This window comes from Lonchura striata, chromosome 2 (genome assembly GCF_050655825.1).
Source record: "Lonchura striata isolate lonStrDom1 chromosome 2, ASM5065582v1, whole genome shotgun sequence".
Lineage (NCBI taxonomy): Eukaryota > Metazoa > Chordata > Aves > Passeriformes > Estrildidae > Lonchura > Lonchura striata.
The window spans coordinates 142,046,715-142,067,074 of NC_140704.1; the positions used below are offsets into that span (position 1 = coordinate 142,046,715).

General features: G+C 37.6%; 1 non-coding gene across 1 annotated transcript; it reads left to right on the forward strand.

The window, feature by feature from the left end:
* Positions 1-6,871: 6,871 nt before the first annotated feature.
* LOC116183351 (U6 spliceosomal RNA) lies at positions 6,872-6,978 on the forward strand. The gene has a single exon (XR_004147951.1). It is a non-coding gene; the product is annotated as a U6 spliceosomal RNA (small nuclear RNA).
* The last annotated feature ends 13,382 nt before the right edge of the window (positions 6,979-20,360 follow it).

Genomic DNA, 20,360 nt, shown 5'->3' on the forward strand with positions numbered 1-20,360 from the left:
ATTTTGGTGCTGTGCATGTGTGTGGGGAGAGGGGTGTGAGCAGACCTAGTCTGCTGACTCATCTTGATAGATGGATTGGGTTTTATCATCACTGAATCAGAGAAAACTGCGTGGTTCTCCAAGATGAAATAGCTTGAGGGAAAGGAATAAACATCCTGCATCAGACTTTACAGTAAATCAGACCAAGCAAAGGCTCAATTCAAGTGACTGGAAGCTTGCTCAGGATTTCTGCCAAGGTTTGTTACACCATAAATGAAAATCCACAAACTAGGAGATGAAAATCTTTTAAAGACCCTTAATTGCATATTTGCTGTGTGGAAAACTCTCAGGGACAGCTCATCTCCTGGTATTTCTGTTCTCCTGATAGGGAGGCAGCAATCCAGAGCAGAGCATGTAGACTTGACCATTTCTTGCAGGAACAGAGTGTTTAATAAACCATCTGGGAGGAGAACAACTTTGTAAGGCTCCTGAACAGTGAAGAGTGAATGAAACTATTTACACCAAGCAACAACAGCAATATATATTTGAACACCTTCATCATTGTAATAATTTCTTACACATTTCCTTTTAAGAAGGGCTGTGATCCTGATTTTTTGTTTACTGTGTTTGCTGTGATTTCTGATTCATCCAGTGCATACAATCATTGAGAGGGTACAGAAGCAACATGGGCTTGTGACCAAATGGAGACATGCATTTCAGTTTATTTCACATGATGAAATTTTGCTGGAAAGGTCAGGACTGTGAAGTATTTAGTAGGAAAGAAACAGATGAGATAAAACATAAAAGCTAGCAAATCTTCTTTTCAGTTATTCATAACACTTCTTGTCCCAGGCATGCATGTTGTACACTGTCTGTACATTCTCCTGCATGCACCATGTAAAAATACTTGTTTATCCTATTGGTTGGTGTGGGGCAGACCTGAAACCCATCCCTCACCTTAGCTAATAAGAGAAGTTTTAAATACATCAAAAGCTTCCTTTAAATCTCAGGTAAGAACTGCTACATTGAAATGCATCCACCATGAACCATGTCAGGGGCTCTTACTGCAGAAATGAGCAGGTGTAACTATGACAGATTCAGTGAAGGACTGACAAGCAAGTGCTCTGTATAGTGCTATAGACTGGTTTGAAAATGCAATTTTCACCCCCCAAAAAATGCAGTAAATGTAAAGAAAAAGAGGAGAAATTTAAATAATAAGTGGAAAATCTTGAATTTTCAACCAGAATGTGAATGTTTGCATTCTGAAAAGCAGCTGAAGCACTGGTCTTCGAATTTCCATTCTTCTCTTCTGGCTTAACTCTAAGCTAGAGCACACCTCCTCTGATACAACAAGGAATTTTTTTCTCCAACAAAAACATCAATATTTTCCATTAAAAAAAATGTATAAACTATGAAGGGTACTTTAATCATAACCCAAAAGCAATAAATTTCCATTATTGAGAACTAAAAGGGCGTTAGATGCTTATTGGACCTTTCAGGTGAGACACAGAATGGCAACATAATGGAGAAATGGGATGTCTACAGTATCTTTCCACTGTGCTCATCCACTACAAGGCTGTAGGCAGTCTGGCAGTAACATCTGTTCTGTTTCTTAGACTTTCTTAAAACCCAGATGCTAAGACCATTTGATTTCCCCAATCTTCTAGGCATAATAGAGACATAATCAGTACCTGGTCTGTGCCCACCTTCATCAAAATTGAGTACTATGTACCTCTGCATTTTTTTTTTAAAACTACCTTTCTTTTGTATTATTATAACCTGGAAAGCTGATATCTAAAAATAGACAATCACATGCAGCTATAATTAAACAGGATTATGAATATTAAATAAATTACTAAGACTTCAAAACAATTTTATGGATAATGTTGTTCAGAAAACTGAAAAGAAAAAGGAACTTTTCATCTAGTGTGGGAATCAATTAGAAAAAATTCCCTAAAAATAGATCCCACAACCTACATGATATTACCATCAGTAGATATCATTCTGATATTATTATTCAATATCACATATGTCCCTTATTTCTCCCAGCAGAGAACCAGAAAACCTGTTCTCTGAACTGGATTGACCTGGAATGCTGTACTGGAAGAAACCAGCCTTCCTGAAGAGTGGCAGCTAGGAAAGTCTTGGGAGCAGGGCTGAGGGAGGTCACCTTGCTTGGGCTGCCTTTGCATTACAGAACACTCAGTAAACCAGGTAAGCTACAGAACAAGAGGAGCATTGACACATGTTTGGGGGCCTTGTGCAGGATGAAGATACAGTCAGCTATTAAACATTTATAACTAGCATTAATAAGCCATTAAAAGGATAGGAAACCCTGCATTGCTGTTCTACTCCTTTAGAGCTATTATTTTGTGAAATCTCAACAGATTTGGGTTGGGAATATGCGCTTGTTAACTTTACATTCATCACAGGCATGACATAGATAGTCCTAATACCAATGGCAATTTGCCCCACAGAGCCCCCACACTACATTACTTGTCAGCTGCTTTTTGGAAGCAGTTTGGCAGCCTGCATGCCCATGGCAAACAAGATGAACAGTTGATCAGTGGGTTGTCCAAAAAGGCAATGTAAAAACAAAGTAGTTTAAAATAGGTTTAGCACCACTATGTCCAGAGTCACACATCACACACAAATCTCCTTGTCAGCTGGAAACACGGACAGAATAAACTCATGACTTTCTGGCAGAGACTATGTAGACATTCTGGTTTTCCCAACCTCCCTTTCCCCTTGATAAGCAATGTATTATCTCATTGGAAATGTAAGGCATACTGAGACACATATCCTCAATACCCATGTGGGTGAAGAGGTAAAGTTTTACACATGCTCCTGAAAAGTGTGCTGTTGAGGATTTGGAGAGTAAATAAGATGTCCAGTATTCTTCTTGGTTTTGAAAAGCACTATTTTCTCTGCATATTTCCAAACCCAGTGATCTAAATCTGTAGAGGCATGTACTGCTTGCACAGAAGGAGAGATGCTTGGCTCTTACACACAGGACAAGTCATATAATCAAAATCAGCCTTTGCATACATACCAAGCTTTGGTATTCTTCTGAGAATTTCATGTTATAATACATTTGACCTCAGTAAGTATTAAAAATCTGCCTGAGTATCACTTGCCATATTCTGAGCAAATCTCCACAACAGCCTCCCTGCACTGGTAGCAAGAAGAGACCTGAATTAACTGACAGCCTTAGAGTGTTTGTTGGTACCATAGAAACCTCTGGACAGTCATTTACAGTGCCACTACAATTATTTCATAATGCTAACAAAGTCATGAATTTGATATGAAATTGCATTTAAATTAAAATAATTCTCTTTCAGTTCAGCTCTCATGTAAGAAGTACCTGAGCCTCTTGATTCAATCACCTCACTATGTCAGATTGCCTACAGCCCATGATCAAACTGCTCTAATTCCCTTTTTTAAAGGTCATGTAAACATGTGCACTTTGTGAATTAGATGCAAATTCAATTCCCTATTCAAAAAGCTTCCTAGTTAAGTTCCTTACCTATCCCTCAAATGCAAGCCAGCATCTGACCATAGAATATTGACTTTTGAACTGTGGTCAAAGACATGATTAAACAAAGAAATATCTGCCCGCTGCTATGTAGAGAATACAGATAAAGGGAAGTGAAGCTACTTTTTTTCTGAATGGTCCTAATTATGTAGGTCAACTAACTCACTTTTTAATATGGCTGTTCCATGATTTTACTTGGTGTTTTTCATACTGTGTTTTTATGGGGATGGTATCTGCTGAAGAACAATATGTAGATATCGAGGTACCCATGGATGGGTGTTATTGAAGATGTTACTGTAATTAAGGACTGCTTGAGTGTGCTCTCTAACAAGGTGTGCTAAAAAAAAAAAAAGAAATAATGAATGCCAGTTTTAAGCCATCTCCATCAAAGACTGAATGAAACACACTGAACAGTTCACTATTTCAATAATAATAACAGAGCAAGTATTTCTGATCCCGGCATTTCAGTTCACCTGTGAATAATAATTTCAGTAATGTTTTTCATAATTCTGAAAATAAAGTTATTACATTTATGGTCTTGTTAGATCTTTCTTTATAAGTAGTGACTTATCTGTGTACAGTTATTCTGACCCTTATTACCTTAGTTCACCCAATAGGTCTGTGCAGAACAGTACCTTATCTCTGACTGGGGCTGATGATGGAAAAAAAGTCAGCAGAGTGTCAGCTTTCCTCAGGAATCTACTTGTAGTGTCCTGGAAATATCTAATCTGAAATATTCCTGAACTCACTGTTTAGAACATTTCTGCTGTGCCAGACCTGAAATCTGAGGATGGCAAGACCCAGAAGATCATCAGGTTTTTGCAACAGTTAGATTTTGCAGCCAATGAAATCTCAACTTCTGGTTTGCCTCTATTTCAACCTCTAGGTTGCAGATTTTCAAAGACCAGGAGAACAAAAACATCTTTCAAGAATGTGAAAATCTGAGATGAAAACACACACACACACAAACAAACAAACTAACTACAAAGGAACAAGTCACCCACATCTGTTGTCATGCTTGGTAAACCACAAGATACAAGAAAAGCTGTGGCATTGTCTAGGGCAGACAGTTATTCAGGGTACTTTGATGTTTACCACAGGCAGTGCTTTTTCCAGGTGCATCACCCTACAGACAAACCCTGCTGGGGGAAGATCCACAGTTGTTGTTGGGCCTCAGGACTTCTCTAGCTGCATGAAGTTACAGCACTGTCAGAAAGGAAAAAAGAAGTTTCTTGTGCTTTGCTGAGTGCCATGACAGGTTGTAACAATGAGCAAAAATTAGACAGCAAAACATTTCTAGGGGGCTGATAAAGAACCAGCATACATGTAAATTCATCATTCTTATCAATAAACCACTCCCTGCATACTCCCTGGTATGCTAACCAAGGATAAGGAATACAGCTTCTTCATGGGCTCACTGTGAGATGAACCAGCACTCCCACCCTTAGGTCAGAGCAAGAGCTGAGTTTTAGCCACTCATCTGCCTTGAGGTCCCACTGTGGTCTTAATACCTACATTTCTTCCTTTCAGAAATAAATGAATGACAATATTGGCCAGCAGATTTCTTAAAAAAATAAAACTAAATAGTAACTGGAATAAAATATTAGAGGGAATTAAACCTAACAATTAGTGCATCTGAATAGTTAATATCTTCTGCTAAAATCAAGTATTTCAAACCTTGTTCTTACTTGAAAAGTTTAAAAAAATTAGTCTCCAAAAGTCTCTGGACCACTAGATTTAATTTTTTTTACCAAGTCTTGGGAAAAAAAGGATAATCCAAGGAATTGTTGACTTGCCAAAGCAATCATAGCATTTAAAGCAAATGGCCCAGGAATAACATATCAGTTATTCTGATTCTAATCTTAGAGAAAAAAAAATAGAATGCTGGACAAAGACAGCACTCTACCAACAGGGAATTATGAGCTAAAAATAAAGCTATATCATTCAACGTAGTTTCAGAGAAAATAGTTCTTGTCAAATTATCTTATTTGGATTTTTCTTTTATAAGATTATAGGTCTGGTTGACAAAGGTAGCTGTGTTGTTACAGTCTAATCTAATTTCACTGAAGCATTTGACATACTACACATGACATTGTGTTTTAAAATCCTGCATTATATGTAATTAATAGAGCACAGATTAAATGATTTAAAAGCCACTTGACTGATAGCACTCAAAATGTATGCATTAATGGAAAGGAATTAATTATCTGGGTCATTACTAATAAGACACTGCAGGGCTCTTGGTCCTAAACCATTTTAACCTTTATTTGAAAATAATATGAATTCTGGACGCAGTATAAAGGGGACAAAACATTAATGCCATGAAAAGCAATCAGGAGTCAGCTGTCAGAGTGTGCTGAATCTCCTGGATAAGTGGCCTGAGTTCAGTGCATGTTTGAACATGCTGAAGTGCTGTGAAGGGAGCAAAAGTGTGTTGTAGAGTGAAGTTGCCAGACCATGCCCCCAGGGAGAAGAATCTGTGCATCTTTGGAAGAATGAAAAACTCATCCAAAATGGATGCAGAGGAGAAACCCAATGTTTGACATTAGGCAAAGTTTTAACGGGGAGCCAAAGTGGTGCCAGAGTAAGCCCTGGAGAAGTGAGTGAAGAGGAATAGAGTTGAGGAGATTATTTGTATCCTATAGGATATTGTATAGGGATTTTTATCCTATAGGATATCCTACAGGGAGATTTGAGAGGCTAGAGCAGCTGTGGGGAGAGGCAGAGAGGGTGCAGTGAGATAGGGAGGTGGGCACTCCTGAAATGTGGCTCCTGGTGTTGTCCCCCTGCTTTTCATAACCTCAAGCCCATTTCCCATCCTGCAAGCATCTGACCATGGCTACTGACATCCAGCACCTTTCCCATAGCCACACTCAGCTCCTCATCCTGCAGCAGCTGGACCAGACTAGAGGGCTGGCAGTCACCACTCGGCCATCAGCTTTTCCCTCTCTAAGGACCCGCTAGGGGAAATAAATAATATGGGCCCTGTGGCTAGAGATTAAATGGTACTTGTGGTCATTTCTGGCTTCAGAATCCATGAATCACCCCTTACTGCCTGGGTGGGTTTTCCTCCTTGGTCAAAGGTCTACCAGAAAAAAAAAGAGAGCTGATTTCTAATCTCTTAGCACAAATCAAATGGCCTTGTAGGTCTGATAATCTCAGTCTGGTTAACTTTGTGTTTCTTTGCCTGTTCAAATGTCATTTGGTGTTTCCCAGAGAAAAAGGACTGGAATCAGTAAAATTATATAGGAACATGTTGCAAATGTGCATTCCACATGTTCTTTTTTTCTAGCTATTTATAATGACCAGTGTCTCTGTGTTTAAACTCTCTACAACATTGAAAGTAATGATAGTATTGTATATTTCACTTTGATAGTACATACACAAAAGTTAGAATAATACAGAGATCAGCATGGATTCTTAGCAAGGATGACATGCAGATTCATGAAGAGTAACTAAATTTTTTTGAGCCAACAATATGCCCAGCAGGACTGGAAAGTGATTCTCCCTCTCTACTGGGCAGTGGTGAGGCCACACCTTGAGTCCTGTGCCCAGTTTTGGGCCACTCACTGCAAGAAGAACATTGAGATGCTGGAACAAGACCAGGAAGGGCAACAGAGCTGGTGAAGTCCCTGGAGCACAAGTCCAATGAGGAGCAGCTAAGGGAGCTGGCAGTCTTTGTCCTGGAGAAAAGGAGACTCATCTCTCTCTACAACTCCCTGAAAGGAGGCTGTAGCCAGGTGGGGGTTGGTCTTTTCTCCCAGGAAGCCACTGAAGACAAGAGGACATGGCCTCAAGCTGCACCAGGAAGGTTCAGGCTGGACATCACAAAGAACATCTTCACTGACAAGGCTTGCCCAGGGAAGTGGTGGTGTCACCATCCCTGCAAGTGCTCAGGGAAAGGATTGATGTGGCACTTAGTGCTGTGGTGACCAGTCAAAGGTGGGACTTGATGATTCTGGATGTCTTTTCCAACCTTAATGATTCTATGATTTTATGATCTACTTAGTTTAGGACTCTACATCTCAGGAAGAATTCTAGGTTAGTATATTATTTTTAAACATTAAAGTATTTTTTCAACAGCTAATATTGAAAAATCCCACCCCAAAAGCCTTTATGGAGTTTCATTTAGTGCATAGACCAATTAGTTAATTGCTCCATGCTAAAGCAAATCCTCAGCACTTTAGTTTTCAAAATCTGAACTTCTACATAGTTTTATTAATAACCAGTACCTTTATAATGGGCCAAATTAAGCCAAAATCCTTTGTGCAAAGGGGCATAATGTTTGGATTTGAAAAATCCATGTGAGACTTTAATTTGTTGGTTAGAACCCAATACTAATTAAAATTAGACAAAATCCAACAGACCTTTGATAATCACATCAAAAGTTCGCATTCATTTGATGTGGATTGTCTATATTTCATTGTTACTCTCTTAAAAGATTATTTATGTACAAAGAGTTAGAAAATAATATTAATATTTAAAAAGTGGAACTATAAGGGCAAACACCGATTCAGCATATAATTTAATTTAATAAATGTTTGCTTTATTCTGCTCAAAACCATGACTTGTGACATTATTTTTTGCATACAGAGTGATCTACAAAGATTCTTAGTAAAATATATTTCTAGTGGAACAAGAAGTTTTGCTTGTTTCACTTGGGGACTGGATTCAACAGCATTTGCTTAACAAGCTGGGCATTAAGGAACCACATCAGTCATATTTTCATTCCAAATTTGCCACTGGTTTACTGAGCAAAGTTCCTCAGAGGAAAAAATCTGATTTCATAAAAGATCACACACACCAGTCCTAACAGTCTAAGATGCTGTACTGAAAGTTGTCTGGAAATTTGGCATATTTTATGCAACTAAGAGCAAAGTACTTTCTTCACAGCTGAGTACATGGAAGGCACAGCAGCATTATAAAAGAGGGAGATTACCTAAGATGTCTAGAAATGGAGAACGTATGAACTTAGTTAGAACACTCTGGTATTTACTTTTCCTTTCTAGAGAGAGATATACAGTACTTCATGATTTCAGTGTGCAAGGCAGCAAAGCTTCTAAGCAGTTCAGCAAAAATCCTCTGCTGACTGGAGGCTGGGAAAAATAAAAATGAAAGGATGTGAATAAAAATCATGTCTGAGAGTCAAATAGGAAGCAGAGTGCCGCTACTTTTCATTCCATCATGCAGAGAGAATTTATTGCATTTTAAAGGTATCTAGATTAAAAAAAAAAAATACAACTCAACAAAACTAACCCCAAACCACTCCAATGTTATAAAGCTACAATTATTTAGGAAGCGTTTAAATGGTAGCTGGCTGTGTAGCCTTACTGCAGATTCAGAGAACACAGCAGAGACACTTTGTTTCATCCATTCTTATTCCTCTACTCTGCTCTCATGAGACCCCATCTGGAGTACCTCCAGACCTGGGACCCCACAAAGGAAGGACATGGACCTGCTGGAGCACGTCCAGAGGAGGCCACAAAGGTAATCACAGGGTTGGAGCACATCCTATGGTGCCAGGTTGTGAGATTTGAGGTTGCTCAGCCTGGAGAAGAGAAGGCTCTAGGGAGACCTTGCAGCAGATTTCCAGTACCTAAGGAGGCTGTAGGAGGTCTGGAGAGGGACTTCTGACAAGGACATGTGGTGACAAGGGGTAATGGATGGCTTTAAACATAAAGAGCATAGGTTTAGATGGGACATAAGGAAGAAATCTGCAAGGGTGGTGAGACATTGGAACAAGTTACCCAGAGAAACTATGGATGTCCCATCCTTGGAAGTGTTCAAGCCCCAGGATGGGGCTCTGGGCATCCTGGCCTAGTGAAATGTGTCCCTGCCCATGGTTGGAAGACTTGGCCTAAATGATCCCTAAAGTCCCTTCCAACACAAACCATTCTGTGATTCTATTATATATAGGTAACAATGGACTTTTTACATAATCTTGGGTTCAAGGTCCCAGTTTTTCTTTCTTACATATTTGAATCTCTTACTATATTCAGTTATTTTATTTATCTTAATGGTACTCCTTAAATATTATTCCGCATAAGTGAAGTAGCATATTATTTTTGCTCTTCTTCTTCGAAGTCTGATGATAGCATTGAGAGACATTTATTGAAATGCACATTGACACCTTGTTTTTGCATAATAAATTATCATTAAAGATTCTTAGTTTAATTAAGTAATACATTTAGTTTGCTGGCTGATCATTTATCATCTGTAATAGCTCAGTTCAACGTAGGGGTCCCATCAGTTCTTCTTGTGGCTATGTATGTTGAGCCCACACACAAAAGGAATAACCCAGGATTATCCTGTGAGTCAGGTAGTAAGAAATGCAAAACTGCTGACTGACCATCCTTGCAAAATATGATGTATGCAACTAAGCAATACAAAAAAGTTCTGTGTATTTTCTACATTGCAAACTCTTGTCCACCCAAGCTAACACAGGTGCAAGAACCAGTCCAGCTGTAGAAGCTTCAGGTAGCTCTGAGCTTAACTTTGAAGAATGAATTCCCTTGTGTTGCTGCAGAATTGTTCCTGGTGCCTGAACTGCTCAGTTATCTCTGCAGTATACACTTACCCACAGCAAACATACCCACAGTGTTATAGACTGCAATAGAACCTGTCTTGGTTTTACTTGGGCAACCATTGTTTTGTTTTTAATCCCACAGTGTTTTTGTTTTGATCACACACCTTGAACTTCTGCAACGATAGGGGAAGAGGTCTATAAAACATTGTTTACAACACAGCTCCATTCAATATACCTGAGTCCTAGGCTCAGGCCTTGTTATGAGTGAGGTAAGAGCACTGGTGGGGGAAAAAATATTGAATGTATACAGGTAATTAGAGCCTGCATCATTGCTTACACAAAGGGCTGGTGGAGGTAGGAATGCAGGCTAATGTTCTTTTAATGTGTTGCCTTCAAATGTAGTGCCTTGGAGGGTTATGTGTGTCTATATAAATAAAGCAAAAGCCAGAAATGCCAAAGTATAAATGGACAATACTGAACTCCTCAAGAAGGCAAAAGGCAGTCAGTATAGTTTTTTCTCACTATGTGTGATTCTCAGGAGCCACAGCAGATTTCAGCAGGGGAAACCTACCAGAGAAATCCTCTTGGCTGCAGATTACAAGATCTTTAAGGACCTCTCTAGGAGTAGAGAAGGGTTATTAAAAAGAGATTACTTCCAGGCTGTGACAAACTTCTTGGCACAAGCTAAAGGTGACTTTTCAGATGTTTACAACTAGTTTGATAAGATTTTCAGAAGGATATCTTTAAGCACCTCTTCAGCATTGAGGCTAAGCTTTTCTCAAACTGCAGGTTCTTCAGACAGACTTTGAATCTGCCAAAACGTAAAAAGTAGCTGGTAGTTTACACTCTAATAATCAACATAACAATATAACCTGTTAATCATAGTCCCAAAGATGGCTGAAATTTTCCAGGAAAAAAACTTCATATATGCATATATACCAGACATCTGAAACAAACTCTACCTTAAAAGCTACAAAGCTAGGTGAAAGCAAGTGCCTTGTCATTAGAATGGCTTTGGTACAACACAGCAAAATAATCTTATTGGAAAGTCAGTTCAGTGGAAATGTATTTTTTCTTAGTACAAATCAACAATTATGATGACAATCTACTCAGGAAAATGTCAGATCTCAGGATAGTTAACTAATCAGTATATGTCTTTGAAAGAAAAGGAAAAAAATTAATTCCCTCTTCTTCAAGTGAGCCATAGATATACAAGTCTGACATTTTCTTTGGGTAAAGTTTTGTGTAGAGGGGTTTGCAATTATGTTTTTAAATATAAATTTCATTTCAATGTGTAAAGGAGTATTTAAAGGGCAATTTTAAATAATCAGGAAGATCAGTGCCTAGCCTTTTGAACTGGAAAGTATTTAAAAACTAATTACTGACAATTCTGCTCAAGCAAGTTCATGTAAACTCACTTGTTTATTGCTACACAAAAGAGAATTGATGAACAACATGGATGAAAAATACAGTTCTCAATAAAATAAAAATGAAGGAAGGTATTAATATTTCCCTCAAATATGTATATTTTCTTTGATATTAGTGTGATTTCCATTTGTGCATGATAAAAAGATCAACATTAGAGTTCTGAGGGTTAATGTTAACATGTCTTCTCTTTTTACATGCACAAATAACTGGGAACAGTTTGCAGAGTATGTTATTTGATAACAAATATACATTTAACTATCAGATTAACAGGTACATTAATGTATGTAGATGTTGACATATCCACATTTGCACCCATAATTACTTGCAGATGTGGACTATGGGCACAAAAATGGCCATATGTTAGATACTACTCTTCAAGTCTACAGCATATTTTTATTCTGGCATGAGATTTTTTTAAAATACTCCGATTCCAGTAAGGTTTGTGCCCCTAACTCAGGAAAGTGCTTTTTGGTATTTCACCTTGAAAGCACACTTGGAGTTGTCACTTTTCAAATGTACACAAGAATTCCATCTGCCTTTTCAAATTAACACGTCTCAGCCTTTGACTTTTTTTATCTACAGGAAAGTTATTATGAGACGTTTCTTCCTGCACTTAAAGGTTTTTCCTCTATTATTTTGCTCCCCCTTGGAGCTCTTCAAGTCCTCTCTCTAATCACCAAGGGTTCTTCATGATGCTCTGCTTACATGCAAAGTGAGAACAAGCAAACAAAAGCTGTTTGGTCACATTATATTTCTTATAAATTGGTGAGAAAAAATAGAGAAGTAGCTCATTTATTTCACTACACTAAGAAAAGTAGAAATCAGGAGAGAAGCAGGAAGGTAAAAATCCTTCGAATTCTGTCCTGTAAATTTGGATCAAAGGGAAAGTCCATGGTAAAGAAGTAAACAGAGTAATAATGGTGACAGTGCTTACAGCTGCTGCAATGCTTTCTCAATGGTACTGGGCCACACTAAACACCAAGACAGTGGTGATTTTATGGCCTCATGGAATGGCAAAGAGACATTCTGCAGTTATAAATTAATCTGCTTATTCATACAATGGTAGTCCCTTAGAGTGTCAGTATAATAGTCTCTGCCTAAGAGTTGACGTGCCCAAAAGCTTTCATCATGCCTCTGAAAACAGGCTACCTTTCACTCTGGTGTTCCCTGTACCAGAAGGATCATCAGAAATCTCAGGAGCCTCTTGGCAAAGCTGGCAGCAGCTGCCTGTGACCATTGGGTAAGGCGAGCTCTGTGTACAGCTGTAAAGCCTCAGATGACAGATGAAAGAAACCAGTATTGAATGATAACTCCTAAATGTCTCAGACTATCTACTGTAATTTCTGTCCTACATCCTCTCATCCCTTCTGCTTACCTTATAACAACAAGCCCAAATGGATTTGATCTACACCTGATCAGCCACCAAATGATATAACATGGCAGATCCACATGGGCCACTGGCTAACTCAGAAAGTTTTCCTAAAGGTGCCACAGAAATTTGATGTGAAGGACACTGATGTCATTATTGGTATCCTTCCTCTCATCACTGCATTGAAATGGCTGAGAGTCTAATCTACTTTTGTAGTATGGTGTAAAGCTAGGGGCAATTTTCATAAAAAGTGAATATGAGAAACTTTGGGGTAATGCCAATGCTTATTGGGAAAAGCACAGTTTCAGATCATAAGACTTTATTTCATTCTGCAGGCTGAAAAGGTCCTGGAATGCTGCAAAAGTGATGCATCAAGGAATTAATCTCTGGTTTTTAAATGCAGGTCAAAGTTAGGATAGCATCCTCAATAGCAGATAAGTTTCTGTGCTGAATTAGTTTTATTAGGGTCAGAATCAAAGTAGGAAAGCCTTTTTGAAGGACAGCAGTCTAAGACAATGCTCTAAAACCAAATGGACCCTGGAACTGGCCTGAGAGTTACTGAAATCTTTTCTCCTTTGAGCAGGTGGCAGATGACATTCTTTATGCCCCATTCAGTGCAAAAAGTAGAAAATAGAGAGGCATGAAAAGCCAAAAATCAAAACCAAAATGCTTTAGCACTGAGAGGAAAGATAGCAAGAAAAAACAAAATGCAAATGTTAGATGTTAGTCATATTGCTTACCACACCATTGAAGATGTTGAGATATTTTGGTGATAAGTGCAGTAAAAGAATCCATCTAGAGCAAGGGTGGACTTGTCCATGGAATTTTGGTGTTTCTACATTCAACCTTCTCAACATGCAATGCACTTTTGTCTTCCACCATTGCAATTAGTTATTTCATTGGTATGTTATGAGATTAACAAATGCTCCTATATTATTTTGTGTTCCTCAGAAAGGGATGATTTTGTACTACACCCATTAGAGATGAAAACAAGTGTTACAGAGATAAAAATATCAAACAGCACTTCCAAATGGAACATAAATATTGAAGGAGACTCAGTTTTTAAGACAACAGAAAGGAAAATGTAAGTTGGAGCTCTAACTTACAGTGTGGAAGCTAAAGAAATAAAAGAGTGTAGTAATACAATAGCTTGTTTGAGTCAGGACCATTTTGTGGAAGGATAGTAAAATAAGTCTTCTAAAATGAGAAAATAAAGTAGAACCAGAGTCTAGATTAAATACTTTTTATTAGACTTGTATGTGTTATGGTTTTGAAAACAAAAAGGAACCTAAATCAAGCAAATAGAGCTGATTCCATTTAAAATAAAGTGATTAAAAATCAGATATTCAACTAAACATTTACAACTCAAAAGGACAATCTTTGATGAACTAATGGAAATATTTAATAAAGCCCATTAAAACTAAATTAGAATCCCAAGGAGTCTGGCCATGCAAGAAACTTGGAATTTCAAAGTCAAAAGTATTGAAATTTACAGAACATTTTACTTTGAGCTAAAGAAAAATTTGAAAGAACTCTCCAGTAATTTACAAAGGAAAGATGAAACTTCAGGCTGTCAAGATAATTTCTGTGTTTGGCCTGGAAGAAGATATTGAATATATGCTATTTCCTTTTAAACCATATAAATTGAGACTAAAATGCACAAGGAAAGAAGTTGGGCAGCTTTGCAGTCAAGGTAAAGCAGAGATTAAAGATAAATTAGGTGTGGCCAAAAATGAAACTAATTTTGCCTCAGGTTTCAAAAAGAACAATTATGTTGATTTGGGAGGAAAACCAGAATGTTTCTTTTACCCACCCTTGTTATCTCAACTGTGGTGGAAGTCACGAGTCTTAATGCACTCAAGTCAGGGGGATTAGAGGGTCTCCCTTGCAGGATTTATGAGAACACACCTTTCAAATCAAACACCAACTACTGTGCCTATGGTTAAAAGAGGAGAAAGTAATCTGTAAGGCATCTGTAAGCCTGTAACTCTGTAGATTGCTTTAGGGCATATTTTGAAGGAAAAAATATTTAAGGACAATTAAATAGGATGTAAAACAACAAGGGTTTAATCAAATGTAGATCATCCTAGATGGAGTTTCTAGACAAAGGAAGTGCACTGGCATTCATCTATCACGACTTCAGGAAATGGTGCCAATTATGAAACTTTCAATTTAAAATCAAAGAAAGGAGTGAAGAATCTGTGATGTGAAGTATGAAATTGTCAGGCAAATATTGGTAGAGGAACTGGAGGTGAATTACTGTTAGACTTATTCAAGATTCAGTATTGAAACAGATGGTGATTAATAGTCTAATGTCTGCTTTTCACTCAGGAAGTAAGAAAACAAAATACAAAATTCTGCTTATACCTCTCAACTTGGTAATTTTATCAGTAGAGGATAACCAGGATATCATATAGAAGATCTGCATATTCTTGAGAAGTGACAGGATAGCAGCTCATAACAGAAAGTTCTGCTCCAGGGTGACAGCATGTGAGCTGAAAAAGATGTGAAAGGACCTGAAGGGACTAGCTAATTGCAGAATTATATAAGTTGCCAGTACAATGAAAACTCCCACAGTCTATGGTTGTATTAGGTTTATTTCTAAAAAAGCCTGGGCACTGTATGAGGTCTTGCAGTACTTTCAAATTTCTAATTATACTTGTTCAAGAATTATGAATTAAAACTTAAACAAAAACAGAAATACTAAAAGATCATGCTGGGGGCACACATGCTGACTGAAAGAGAAATAAGACTGAATTACAGACTTGAAAAATGCTTTACATCTGTGAATACAGGTTGGTTAAACATCAATAAGCACTAGATTCTTAAGGATACTGGTTTTGATGAAAGTTGACACAATGGCTAAGAATGCATTTCACCTAGAACTTACCAGAACTTTTCTAGTGACAGAGAAAACAAAGGTACCTTGTGTTTTAAGCTAGAACTTCAGCAGTAATGCAGTAAATTCTTTGACCAACAATTTTAGTGACTGGACTCCTTAACTCTTGCTAATTCTGTATTCTTAAATGCGTTAAGTATTATAATTCACAGGTCTGAAACCCTAGGACCACCTAGTGTGTCGCTGTTGAGGCAGGATGGGAACAGAAGGAACTCCAATTCAGAAGGCTAGGTGATGTGAACTCCAACTGATTTATTTCAAATACATCATTATTTTTATAGAGAGCATCATGCAGACCAATTTCATTGGTCTTAAAGTAAAAACATCTTAAACCATTGGCGTGCAGTGAATAACACATGGTGGCAAAACTTATCTATAAACAATGTGAACAAGAGAGATAGAGAATTATTTACATTCCTTTCCAGCTCTTTCCCAGGCCCAGCCTGGTTAGAAAACCTCTCTTTTCACTCTGACTGAATAGAGAATACCCATTCCTAGTCCAAACTTAATAATGACATCTTTCTTGTTTACACACCTACCAATCTGGAGGCTTTTTACAGCAAAAATCATTATCATGAGAACTATGGACACTGCAGTGAAACCACTGTGACTTTTTTTCATTTTTCTTTTTCCTGAGCATAATACTGGGGAACTTCCTATATGGCTTTTATTAATGCATGTATTCTGAATCCTCAAACCTAATGTTTCCATAATTGTTTGAAGATCATTGGATGCGTGTGGAAATTCCACAGGTTGAAAACCTATAAATGTAAACTTGCAAGAAGAAGGACGTGGGATTTGCCCAGAATTTCCAGAAAACTAAACAATGTAAACAATGTCATTATTTCTTATGAAAATAGGAAGAAGGGAGGGAGAGGTGTAAGGAAGGAAGACAGGAAGGCAGAGAGAAAGAGAGAAGTAGAGAGAGGAGGAGAGAAAAAGCAAAGAAAGAAAGAAAGAAAGAAAAAAAGAAAGAAAGAAAGAAAGAAAGAAGACCTATATCACATATCAAAGTCTTCTTTTCCTCACCAGCTTCTTAGTCCAGCCTGCCTCTTTCCCAAACCATTTGACACTTTCCCTCAACTTACACCACACATCCTTCTAGTTTTATTTTTCCAGAGCTAATTAATAGCACCTCGTCACTGTCCTGCAGTGTCTGTGCACCTCCTCTGCAACTCAAATTTTTTTAGGTGGGTCAAGGACTTTCTTGATTTATTGAATCTGTCAGAAAGCAAGATTATGACTGATATTTAGGTCAAATCTTATATCGCATTAGTATAACTTGCTGATATAATGCTACGTTATAGCCAGGCTTCTGCATATGACTTTTTGTCAGATTTTCAGCCTGCAATTTTAAAAGGAAATAGGTTAGAAACTATTATAAAATGTAAAATCTTAACTTTATCTTCCTTGAAATTCATGTCAATAGATACCATGTCTAGAATTATATGTGCTGTATGTCATGGCTTAAATGGATCATTACAAAATTTCAGTATTTACTATTCTCACTTACCTGTTCAGTCTCATTTCTATACTGTACGTGAAATTTTACTTTTGTCATTTTCTACAGTCATACATATACAAAGAGATGGTAGAATTTAGCAAAAGCAATTTACATTAAAAAGAAAAGTGGTATTTCCTTAAAAAGCACTCTTAATAGGGAAAATTTTGTATATACACCAAGCCCCCTACCCCAAGCCAAAATTTAAACTAAAAAAAACAAACCAAACCAAAACAATAAAACTGTAGACTGTTTTCACAAATTAAAAATGTTAATAATTTACTCTATGTTTAATAATTCTAATTTTTAAAAATTTTCTCTGTTATGATACTTACAAGAAATAATAGCATTCTAAATAGAAATAAAAATTAATTCAGTGATATTACGTGTGAATGACCAATTGTCATCTGTTTTGGAGCTGCATTTCTTTTTTTAGATAATTTTTGTCATTATTTTCCAGCTTCTGTCTGGAGAAGGCTGAACACAGAGTATGAGATTGGGAAAAATCACACTGCCCATTGAGAAAGAGAAAATTCCAGTCACAAAATAAAACTGGCTGTGGAAGTAATAACTGAGGAGTGGTGTGGCAGTGAGGTCCATCAGTTACAGACATTGCAGGAGGCAGGCATCAGCAGCTGCCCTGGCCACCTTGCTCGGCAGTCTGAGGAAACCATTATGTTCTGGCCAAAGAGAGAGCAGTGTGTGGGTAGGTGAAGAAATCCCAGTGTGAGAAATGAAGAGAGAGAGTCAGCGAAGCTGAGGGTGAGAAACTCACAGGGTTTGCAATGTCACCTGGTCATTAACAGCTGAAACTCTCACTGAGTGCAGTGGCAGAGATAACTGTCTGGCCCTTCGGAAGTGAAGGCTGCCTTCCTCAGAAGTAGGAAGGAGCTGAGAAGAAATTGTTTTCTTTGTTATCACCTATGTTGTCCATTTCCTTTTTGCTCTATAGTCTTTAAATTTCTCCAGTTCCATTTCTGTCCCATCTTTTTTAAGTTGCCCCTCTTCTAACTACAAGGACAAGTGAAAAAGAATCATTGAAACAAGGAGACTGAGCAAATTGAATTATTTGATAGTCTGGAAATTATTACAGAAGTTCTTTCTTATATAGCTGGAAATACAGCTTTAAAATCTGGTGTTATCAGATGCGATTTTTTGACTTTGGAAAAACATTGCTTACAGTTGCCCTCGAATTTTTATGCTTATTAAAACTAACTCCAGTCACTGAGTAAAACTAATGATTTATCCATGACTTAACCAGCAATATTTACCTACTTTTGCAAAGTGATCTGGGCTGCACAAAACCTGTATGAATGTGGAAATGAAAACCAAAGTCCGGATGTCTATTCATGGTCTAAATTCAGATGCACTCCTAGGAATTCTGTAGGGTCGCAACTGGTGAGCATGCATCTTTCATCAGCTGTGGAATGGGGATGGAGCATTCTAAAGGATTACTGCTTTTATGTGTTATTTTGAAAGAACCATTATCGTACGTGTGAATCAGTAATCCAGTGGTGTTTTATAGGCAATCAGTTTTGTGATATTTATTCATTTCCTACATCCCCTGTCTAAGCAGCTTAGGGAATTTCAGGGGGAAAAATGAGAAAATGATATAAAAATGCATAGTTAAACATTCAGTCACGAAACACTGAAATAAAGGTCTAAGCAACCTAAATAAAACTAATATGTATTCTTGGCATATGGATCAAGTCCAAACCTGAAACAACATTCTTCATTTCACCATACAACAGTACAAATCTAATTTCAAGGAACAATATCTCTAAGAAATAACTAGCGTTTAAAATTTCTCAGAGTTTTTCTCAAAAAAATAATTTCTAATACATAAATATGATGGAGAATGTTGTTTATATAATGTCTCTTTCAAAAGAAAGTATTTAAAACCAAATATCATGCTAGGAAAAATTTGCAGGCATTAAGAAGCTTGCTATGTAGTGACAAAATGCTCATTTCCACCATTTCCAAGAAGAGGGAGTTTGGTTTACCAAACTAACTAAGTCTACATCCTTGCCACCAAAAATATTACAGGAAGCCAAAAATGCTGGCATTTTTCTGTCCAGACCTGGGTGGCTATAATGATCATAGAAGATTCACAAGAAATTATTGCCAGTCTGTTGTTGCCCACCCATCAGCCCTCATCGTCAGCCCATACATCAGAGAAAGGCAGAGGAAGTGGCTGCTCTGCCTCGCGTGGGTTGCTGTCAAATCGCTCAGCGAGGTGTCCAAACCAGACCTGGGAACTGAGGTGGCCTAATGTGCCCCACGAGGCTGTGGATCATTTCTGCTGCATAAAGGCCTCCACTGCTACACCTCTTTTAGTTTTGCAATCTGAGTCTAGGAGTAAACTAAATCACCTGAAAATAATCCAGGCATTGATGTATGCAGCTTGCCCACGGGCTGAGAAGCAACAAGGACACCACTCTGTTCTCTTTAAATTTCTTTTTAATTACCCCAATTCTTAAAAAAAAAGCACAAGAATCAGCTAATATAACTTAAATGGTTTGGATTTTCTGTTGAAGAGCACACAGAGATATGTATAAATATACTTATCTATGCAAATTCAGAGAAAAGCTGACACATCCTTTTACCTTTTGTGAGAGAATCATTAAGTTTTATGTGCAGACACCTTTAATTTAAATCATGAAGCTAGCAGCAGAACTACTTGGCTTTTCCAAAATCTTGCCTCAGCCCTCAGCTTCCAAATAAAATCTTAATTGCTGATTTTTTATTACAGAATCAGTTCATTAATCCCAGATACTACCCGCATATATGAATGCATTATAACTTAGATCTGGGATTCATTAATCGACCTAGTTAATTTGATCCCTAAAAGCCTGTAATCAGGAATGTGTAAAATAGGTGGAAAAAAGTTTGTTGCAAGCAGATATTACCTGAATGGTGAGTGTATAAACCTTCAGTAAGCCTTGTCCCTGGGATTTTTCCTTTTATCTTTAAAAGGCTTTAGAATTTGCACTGAAAAGGAGACCAGAAGAGTAAAATGTGTGAAAACCAAGGAGAGCAGATAACTTTTTATACCAAATTATTTTCATTTATCCATGTGACCTAATCTAGTTCAAACCCTCCACTGGTATCTGTCAGAAAAGC